The 9,696-nt window shown below is 44.0% G+C and overlaps 1 non-coding gene across 1 annotated transcript; it reads left to right on the top strand.

Moving 5' to 3' along the window:
* The first annotated feature begins 1,486 nt into the window (after positions 1–1,486).
* On the top strand, positions 1,487–1,605 carry LOC138361603 (5S ribosomal RNA). Its single transcript, XR_011227064.1, has one exon. It is a non-coding gene; the product is annotated as a 5S ribosomal RNA (ribosomal RNA).
* The last annotated feature ends 8,091 nt before the right edge of the window (positions 1,606–9,696 follow it).

Raw genomic sequence — 9,696 nt, forward strand, 5'->3', positions numbered from 1 at the left:
GAAGTGCTTGTGTTATGGGCCAATAGGCCTTCTGCAGTTACTTCCATTCTTATGTTTTTATTCCCATTGGTTCGTGTTTTATCTTGTGTAAATGTCAATCACCTTACCCAAAACTTTGGTACCATATCACCTCACCCATGTATGTATGTATATATATATATATATATATATATATATATATATATATATATATATATATATATATATATATATATATATATATATATATATATATATATAATATACAGAGTAAATCTACCCCAAAAGTAATGATTTATTTGTCTACAAAACTAAACTCTTTTTTGGAATCATATGAGGCCCCTCCACTGAGGGGGGGAGGCCTGGATGTTTATTGTCATGTGTATTCATGCTGCTTGCATGTCGTCGTTTATTTTGCCTTTGTTGTTTTTTTGACAGCTTTCTTTGCCTTGGGTGGTTTGGGAGATTTTGAAGCTCTCTTTATTTTGGGCTTTTTGTTCCCAACAACAAGCTGCTGCTGCTGCTTCTTTTTCAAGGCTGTAGGTGGTTTGTTGCTTGTGGCGGCTTTCTTGGGAGTTACCACGGCCTTCTTTGCTGCTGTAGATGGTTTCTTGGTTGTGGTGGCTTTCTTGGGAGTTAGAACGGCCCTCTTCTCTGCTACGGCCAGCTTGAATGATCCACTAGCTCCACTTCCCTTGGTCTGAACAAGAATGCCGTCAGCCACTGCTTTCTTGAGAAATCTTCGGATGTAAATGGCGATCTTGGCAGCCTCGACTTTGTTGTTGGCAACAACGTACTTCTTGATTGCTTGTAGAGACGAGCCCTTACGGTCTTTGAGTGCTGCGACCGCGGCTAGAACCATTTGACTAGTTTTTCGGGTGAGCAACCTGGACGCGAGGTTTCCTGGTGGTGGCCACCACAGCAGCAGCAGCAGCCGCAGCCTTCTTGGTAGGCTTTGCTTCTACCATGATGATGATGAACCAACCAAGGTGATGAGAGACGCTCAGACAGTCACGGGGGAATGATGCTGCCGCCGCTTGAGCCGAACCTATTTATGTGCCGGCACGGTACAGAAGCTGCAACCTGGCAACTCGTCCACCAATCACGACGGTTGGTTTTACGGCTCCGAAACCTGGATCCCATATCTTCTCTAAAATAGAAGCATTTGTTCATGTTCTTTGTAAAAGTATCATAAAGCAGGACAGATGAGACAAATATCATAAAAACTGAAGAGCAGATGAGCACACACATGTTTGTATTACAAAAGAAAATCCACAAATTCATTAGAAATTGGCAGGGCAGGCTGAGGAAGTAGGTAGATGTAAAATGTCTGTAAATGGCGAAAGAACATAAACCCAAGACTGAATAAACGATGTTAAATATCCATGCCAAGGAGACAAAAATATGTTAGGATACAATTACCATTAAGACACCACAAGCAGGTCCGTATCCTGCCGCGATGACTTAAAAGAGTTGGTTATTAGCCACAATGTGTAGGCAGTCTCATGCCAACGGCCACACCACGTTGAGAACACCGCTTCTCGTCCGATCAGCGAAGTTAAGCAACGTTGGGTTTGGTTAGTACTTGGATGGGTGACCGCCTGGGAACACCAAATGCTGTTGGCAATAATGTTTTTTGTTTTGTTTTGTTTTGTTTCGTTTGTTTTGTTTGAATGGCTGGCTCCACGGGAAATTCACGGAGTTGTGTGGAATAAGGCCTGGTAAAATGAATTAATATGTATGTCATGTTTAAAACAAACTCGCTTAATATAGATATTGTGTGAGGCTTTATACAAAAACAAACAACCAAAACAAAACATGTTGTATATATATATATATATATATATAGCTTAATCCAACTCGCAAAAAGAATACGCATCACTTATATACACTTTACCACTGGACCACTGCTGCAGGACACTAGCTTGATGCTGAGGTATCAATTTAATGACGTAAATGCCATTTCCACAAATAAATGATAATTAAAAAGTATTTGTATGTACAAATCTTTTCTGTTTAAAAGGCTACAATATCAGTTACTGATATAATTTGTGTTAATGTTTCTATACCCACAAGAAGGCATATTTTTGCTTATATGTAAAGGGTACGGAGAAGGAATCCACAGACCATCATCCCCTCCCCTCCCTCCCCCCACCCTCCCCCCCACCCCCCCCACCCCCCACCCCCACCTACCACCACCACCACCACCACCAATCACCACCAATCACCACCAATCACCACCACCACCAATCACCACCACCACATCTAACCGAAAACCCCCAACACATCAACCCTCCCCCCAATCAACAGGCGAAATAATAACCCTCAAATGCCTGCTGCCTGCCTGCCTGCAAGCCAATACTAACGGTCTTCTCAGAAAGAAAATCTCTTTGTATCTGTATTACTTGATGAAATGTATGATTCTAATAATGAAAATAAATTTTGATGTCGGTTGTATGAGCATAATGACCAATATGCACATGATATGAATGAATTAAATAGTGTAGTTTTAAGTAATTAGGTTGTAGGACACATTAAGCGGATATGATATTTGACGCGTCCAGAACTGGTGATTTTTGGTTTAGTTTAAATGCACCACCACCCCACCACCACCACCCCCCATTGCTTCCCCAGAGCCTAATTAAGGACCGGTAAAAGGAGTCAATATGTATGTCATCTATAAAACCAAAGAATGAAAAAAAAAACACACACACAAACCTACATAATAGTATAGGAAGATTGTATGGCAAAAAAAAAAAAGTATTATTCCCATTGGGTCGTTTGAACTCGCGACTTCCAAAACACCAGCCACACACCTTACAACCCAGCCACCATAGAGTTGGTATAATTGTGCAACTTTAGTTATAAAAGTAAAGTTTTCTCACATTGTATTGATAACTTAAAGGATTTTTTTTTTTATTTGCATGTACAAATCTATTGTCTGTTCTATGAAAAGGCTTGATGTAAATTATGTATTTTTTGAATGATTGAATTGTAGGCACATTAAGCGGATTCGATATTTGATATATCCAGAAAAGGCGATTTATGTTCAGTTTTAAAATGCATCACCGTTAACGCTAAAGGACTGGTAAAATGACTCGATGTTGTCATTTTTAAAATAAACACTAAAACAAGGCCCTTAACATATATAATGTTTGAATATAAATTGAATGCATATAAATACAAAGTGGGAGTGGCTGGCTGGCTGGCTGGCTGGCTGGCTGGCTGGCGGCTGGCTGGATGGCTGGCGGCTGGCTGGCTGGCTGGCTGGCTGGCTGGCCTGCCTGCCTGCCTGCCTGCCTGCCTGCCTGGCTGCCTGCCTGCTGCTGCCTGCCTGCCTGCCTGCCTGCCTGCCTGCCTGGCTGCCTGCCTGCCTGCCTGCCTGCCTGCCTGCCTGCCTGCCTGCCTGCCTGCCCTTGCTGTCTGGCTGCCTGGCTGCCTGGCTGCCTGCCTGCCTGCTGCCTGCCTGCCTGCCTGCCTGCCTGCCTGCCCTTGCCTTGCCTTGCCTTTGCCTTGCCTTGCCCCTGCCTTGGCTGCAGCTGGCTGGCTGGCTGGCTGGCTGGCTGGCCGTAAATCAACTCTTAACAACACCACACCACACCACACCACACCACACCACACCATCACTCATCACCCATCACCCACCACCGGCCCCAGTCTCCCAGCCTCTTATATACCCGAGCAGGCCCTTTAAATTATTTGAATTGTTGCACTTCGGCCAATGGCAGGCACGATCGCTGCTGCTCAAACATATTCTGGTTCACAAGTATTAATATATATATATATATATATATATATATATAATATATATATATATATATATATATATATATATCTATATATATTATATATCAGAAACACATTAAAACCTTGATCATTTATCATTCATTACGTCTAGTGAAGAATTGCTTTTGTTCATTGTATGATTAAAAATGGATAGAATATGAATTCCTCGCTTAAAGTAAAAATAAAATATATATTGGATTTATATGATTGGTTAATATTCCAAGTGATGCTGAATATCCCCTATAATTTTGTTTGTTTGTTTGTTATGTACACATTCCAAATGAAATCAATATAAATGTTATATTAATGTTTGAAAGTTGATTGTCTACTTGAATCTCTCTATTAAAGTGTGTGTGGCTCCGGATGGAGCCTGGTTATGGTATTTGTCGCGGTGGGTGGCAGAAGTGCTTACTTCTCTGTCTTCTTTGGCAAAAGAACTGCCTGAATGTTGGAAGAAACACTCCCTGTGCAATGGTACGCCAGACAGAAGTTGTTGTGAGTTCTTCGTCGTTGCGGATGGCCAACTGCAAGTGACGTGGGATGCTACGGGTCTCTTGTTGTCACGTGCGGCGTTACCGGCGAGCTCGAGAACTTCCGGCAGCGAGGTATTCCATGACGGCTGCCAGGTAGACAGGAGCGCCAGCACCGACGCGTTCGGCGTAGTTGCCCTTACGCAGCAGACGGTGAATTCTGCCCACGGGGAACTGAAGTCCGGCCCTGCTGGAGCGAGACTTTGACTTGCCCTTCACTTTGCCTCCCTTGCCGCGTCCTGACATTGCTGCTGCTGTTGTGGGTTTGTGGTGTTTTAATGCCGGCCCGCAGATCGAGCTTCGTGTTATATACCCCGCTCAGGATCAAGGGAGTCCGCCACTGACCAATCAGCGCGCTCCGCCACGCGACCCGCTCTGAGCTGAGTCGCGAGCGGGATATAAAAGGAAAGCTCGACTCGCGCAAAAGTTCATTATTGTACTGCAACGCCAGCCAGCACGAGCATCATCATGCCACCCAAGGCATCTGGAAAGGCTGCCAAGAAGGCCGGAAAGGCCCAGAAGGCCATTGCCAAGGGCGATAAGAAAAAGAAGCGCAGGAGGAAGGAGAGCTACAGCATCTACATCTACAAAGTGCTGAAGCAGGTCCACCCCGACACTGGTATCTCTTCCAAAGCCATGTCGATCATGAACTCGTTCGTGAACGACATTTGAGCGCATCGCCGCCGAGGCTTCTCGCCTGGCCCACTACAACAAGCGTTCCACCATTACCAGTCGGGAGATCCAGACGGCTGTAAGGCTCCTGTTGCCCGGAGAACTGGCCAAGCACGCCGTCTCTGAGGGCACTAAGGCCGTCACCAAGTACACCTCCTCCAAGTAAACGGCTTACTTACTGCCCTGTGGTGGTGGCTTGGCCTCAAACCAACAAACTCGGCTCCATTGGAGCCACACTTTAATTTCTAAAGAGATTGTGAGTGTTAGACACCAATACTATTATAACAAAAACCTCTGTCACTGAAAGCAAATAGCTATAAAATGAGAATATTTATGAAACTGTCTGTGTGTGTTTCTCTCTCTCAGTCTCTGTCTGTCTGTCTGTCTGTCTGTCTGTCTGTCTGTCTGTCTGTCTGTCTGTCTGTCTGTCTGTCTGTCTGTCTGTCTGTCTGTCTGTCTGTCTGTCTCTCTCTCTCTCTCTCTCTCTCTCTCTCTCTCTCTCTCTCTCTCTCTCTCTCTCTCTCTCTCTCTCTCTCTCTCTCTCTCTCTCTCAACACATATAAGCACTCGGTATCTTTTTTCTAGAGATTAGAGATTCATTGTTATGTTCCACATTAGGATTACTATGCAGGCCACCCTCTTAGGTTTGAAAATGTCAAGAAAACGGTTAATTTAAAATGTCATCTCCTAACTTAACAGATTAAGCCAGAGGACCGAAAACAGAATAAAACAGGACTGGACAGTATGTCACTTATACAAGCTGCTTTTATTTCTAGTACAGTATGACAATTTTTATTTTGGGGGGGGGGGGGGTGGGTGATCCTTGACAGTGCATAAGAGCGAAAAGCGACGGCGTTTTGTTTGTAAGAGAACAGGTTGTACTACAAATGACTTGATTTATTGATATCACGTGTATGTATGACACCTAAATTAGTGTATTTGTTTATTTATTTATTTATTTATTATATGTGTAGATGAAGGTTAATTCATATGACTGATGCTAGGAATGTCTGAAATCTCCTTAGAAGGATATTTTGGCCCTGAGAAGGGCCGAGTTTGGTGTATACTAGGGTGGTCGATTTAGCTTATGCACGCTCTCCACGGATACGGCGAGCAAGCTGAATGTCCTTTGGCATGATGGTGACACGCTTGGCGTGGATGGCACAGAGGTTAGTGTCCTCGAAGAGACCGACCAGGTAAGCCTCGGATGCCTCCTGTAAAGCCATGACGGCAGACGACTGGAAGCGAAGATCGGTCTTGAAGTCCTGGGCAATCTCGCGCACCAGACGCTGGAAGGGAAGTTTCCTGATGAGCAACTCGGTGCTCTTCTGGTAACGACGGATCTCACGCAGGGCGACCGTTCCGGGCCTGTAACGGTGAGGCTTCTTCACACCCCCTGTGGCAGGAGCAGACTTGCGTGCTGCCTTGGTGGCCAGCTGCTTACGAGGAGCCTTGCCTCCCGTGGACTTGCGAGCAGTCTGCTTGGTGCGAGCCATGGTGAACAACTGTGGTTTGTGATGGCCGGCGCCGAAAAATTTTTGCTTATATACGCCGTCTCGAGGCGCTTGCTCGAGCGCCATTGGCTGCTCGACTCGCCTACGTCACCCCGTTGCCCCTCCCCTCCTTCCTCTGGCTGCAGCCAACAGGCGGCTCACCTCAATCACTATTATCGCTGATTTTGCTCTATTTTTTGGATTTGTGCAAAAGTCATTTCACAGGGACGTGAAACAGACGAGTAGGCAACTGCAGTTTTGAAAGCGTTGTGAGAAAGCCGTGTCTACTCGACCACAAGCGTAAAGTAAGGGCAGGCAGGAGTTGCAATGCTACTAGTACGTCCGCTTGATGGGATATAGTCGGGAAATCGTGCGGGCATTCGATCAATTCGATTCACACAACTACAACACCATGACTGGACGCGGCAAGGGAGGCAAGGGACTCGGAAAGGGTGGCGCCAAGCGTCATCGTAAGGTGCTACGTGACAACATCCAGGGCATCACCAAGCCCGCTATTCGTCGCTTAGCTCGTCGTGGCGGCGTCAAGCGTATTTCGGGTCTCATCTACGAAGAGACCCGTGGCGTCCTGAAGGTGTTCCTCGAGAACGTCATCCGTGATGCTGTAACCTACACGGAACACGCCAAGAGGAAGACCGTCACTGCCATGGACGTGGTGTACGCTCTGAAGCGCCAGGGTCGTACCCTCTACGGATTCGGCGGATAAGAGCTTGGCTAATCCATCGATTCCACCCACCACCACCTCAAAACGGGACCTAATTAGGTCCCTATACTTTTTTACTGAAGGGCTTAATAGACGATAACATAAATTGTTTTGATATCAGCTAGCACATTGGGTCTTATGAAATCTATTTTTTATCCTCGCATGCTTAAAGGGACTCTGATTGGGGAGGGGGGGGGGAAGGTTTGTTACGTTATATACTAGCAGAGCAGGATCATTGGTGGGGGGGGGGGGGGTGTGAGGGGGAGAGAGAGAGAGAGAGAGATCTTTCCCAACTCTTCCTTTTTACATGAGGGAGCTACCCGTTTTATTCATTTTATCCTTCTCAGAGCTGTTTTGATAGTATCCAAATGATGGTAAATGAAAAGGGAGGACACGAATATTTACCCAGAATTCAGGACTGGCAATCGATATGCATGTTTGAGTGAGAATCTTTTTCTCTCTCAACTTAGGTATACGTTTATGTCGTACCTAAAAGCGAGAACCACACTATTGGGACAAGTATGCAAGGCCCAATTTTCCTAACAAGCACAGTTAATTTTGTTATTTTCGAACATTTCTTTCCAAATTGGTTTATCCAATTAACAGTATTATATTAAGATCATGAATTGCTGGGTTAGGTTAGGTTAGATTAGCGTTAGGTTAGGTTAGGTTAGGTTAGGTTAGGTTAGCTTAGCTTAGCTTGGGTTAGCTTAGGTTAGGTTAGGTTAGCTTAGCTTGGGTTAGCATAGGTTAGGTTAGGTTTGATTACATTTCTATGTTAGATTTAACTCAAATTCAAAACAATTGCCAGTCATTCGGCTTGTTAGTCAACTTGCCTCTAATAGGGGCAATTTGTCTAACAAGACTATTTAGTTTTGTGTGTATATATTATATATATAATATATATATATATATATATATATATATATATATATATTTATATATATATATATATATATATATTATATATATATATATATATATATATATTATAGCTTCAAGACTCTGAACCAATATAGAAGCATCAAGAGGAAGTGCTTGTGTTATGGGCCAATAGGCCTTCTGCAGTTACTTCCATTCTTATGTTTTTATTCCCATTGGTTCGTGTTTTATCTTGTGTAAATGTCAATCACCTTACCCAAAACTTTGGTACCATATCACCTCACCCATGTATGTATATATATATATATATATATATATATATATATATATATATATATATATATATATATATATATATATATATATATATATATATATATATATATATAATATACAGAGTAAATCTACCCCAAAAGTAATGATTTATTTGTCTACAAAACTAAACTCTTTTTTGGAATCATATGAGGCCCCTCCACTGAGGGGGGAGGCCTGGATGTTTATTGTCATGTGTATTCATGCTGCTTGCATGTCGTCGTTTATTTTGCCTTTGTTGTTTTTTTGACAGCTTTCTTTGCCTTGGGTGGTTTGGGAGATTTTGAAGCTCTCTTTATTTTGGGCTTTTTGTTCCCAACAACAAGCTGCTGCTGCTGCTTCTTTTTCAAGGCTGTAGGTGGTTTGTTGCTTGTGGCGGCTTTCTTGGGAGTTACCACGGCCTTCTTTGCTGCTGTAGATGGTTTCTTGGTTGTGGTGGCTTTCTTGGGAGTTAGAACGGCCCTCTTCTCTGCTACGGCCAGCTTGAATGATCCACTAGCTCCACTTCCCTTGGTCTGAACAAGAATGCCGTCAGCCACTGCTTTCTTGAGAAATCTTCGGATGTAAATGGCGATCTTGGCAGCCTCGACTTTGTTGTTGGCAACAACGTACTTCTTGATTGCTTGTAGAGACGAGCCCTTACGGTCTTTGAGTGCTGCGACCGCGGCTAGAACCATTTGACTAGTTTTCGGGTGAGCAACCTGGACGCGAGGTTTCCTGGTGGTGGCCACCACAGCAGCAGCAGCAGCCGCAGCCTTCTTGGTAGGCTTTGCTTCTACCATGATGATGATGAACCAACCAAGGTGATGAGAGACGCTCAGACAGTCACGGGGGAATGATGCTGCCGCCGCTTGAGCCGAACCTATTTATGTGCCGGCACGGTACAGAAGCTGCAACCTGGCAACTCGTCCACCAATCACGACGGTTGGTTTTACGGCTCCGAAACCTGGATCCCATATCTTCTCTAAAATAGAAGCATTTGTTCATGTTCTTTGTAAAAGTATCATAAAGCAGGACAGATGAGACAAATATCATAAAAACTGAAGAGCAGATGAGCACACACATGTTTGTATTACAAAAGAAAATCCACAAATTCATTAGAAATTGGCAGGGCAGGCTGAGGAAGTAGGTAGATGTAAAATGTCTGTAAATGGCGAAAGAACATAAACCCAAGACTGAATAAACGATGTTAAATATCCATGCCAAGGAGACAAAAATATGTTAGGATACAATTACCATTAAGACACCACAAGCAGGTCCGTATCCTGCCGCGATGACTTAAAAGAGTTGGTTATTAGCCACAATGTGTAGGCAGTCTCAT

This window comes from Procambarus clarkii, unplaced genomic scaffold, assembly GCF_040958095.1.
Source record: "Procambarus clarkii isolate CNS0578487 unplaced genomic scaffold, FALCON_Pclarkii_2.0 HiC_scaffold_501, whole genome shotgun sequence".
NCBI lineage: Eukaryota > Metazoa > Arthropoda > Malacostraca > Decapoda > Cambaridae > Procambarus > Procambarus clarkii.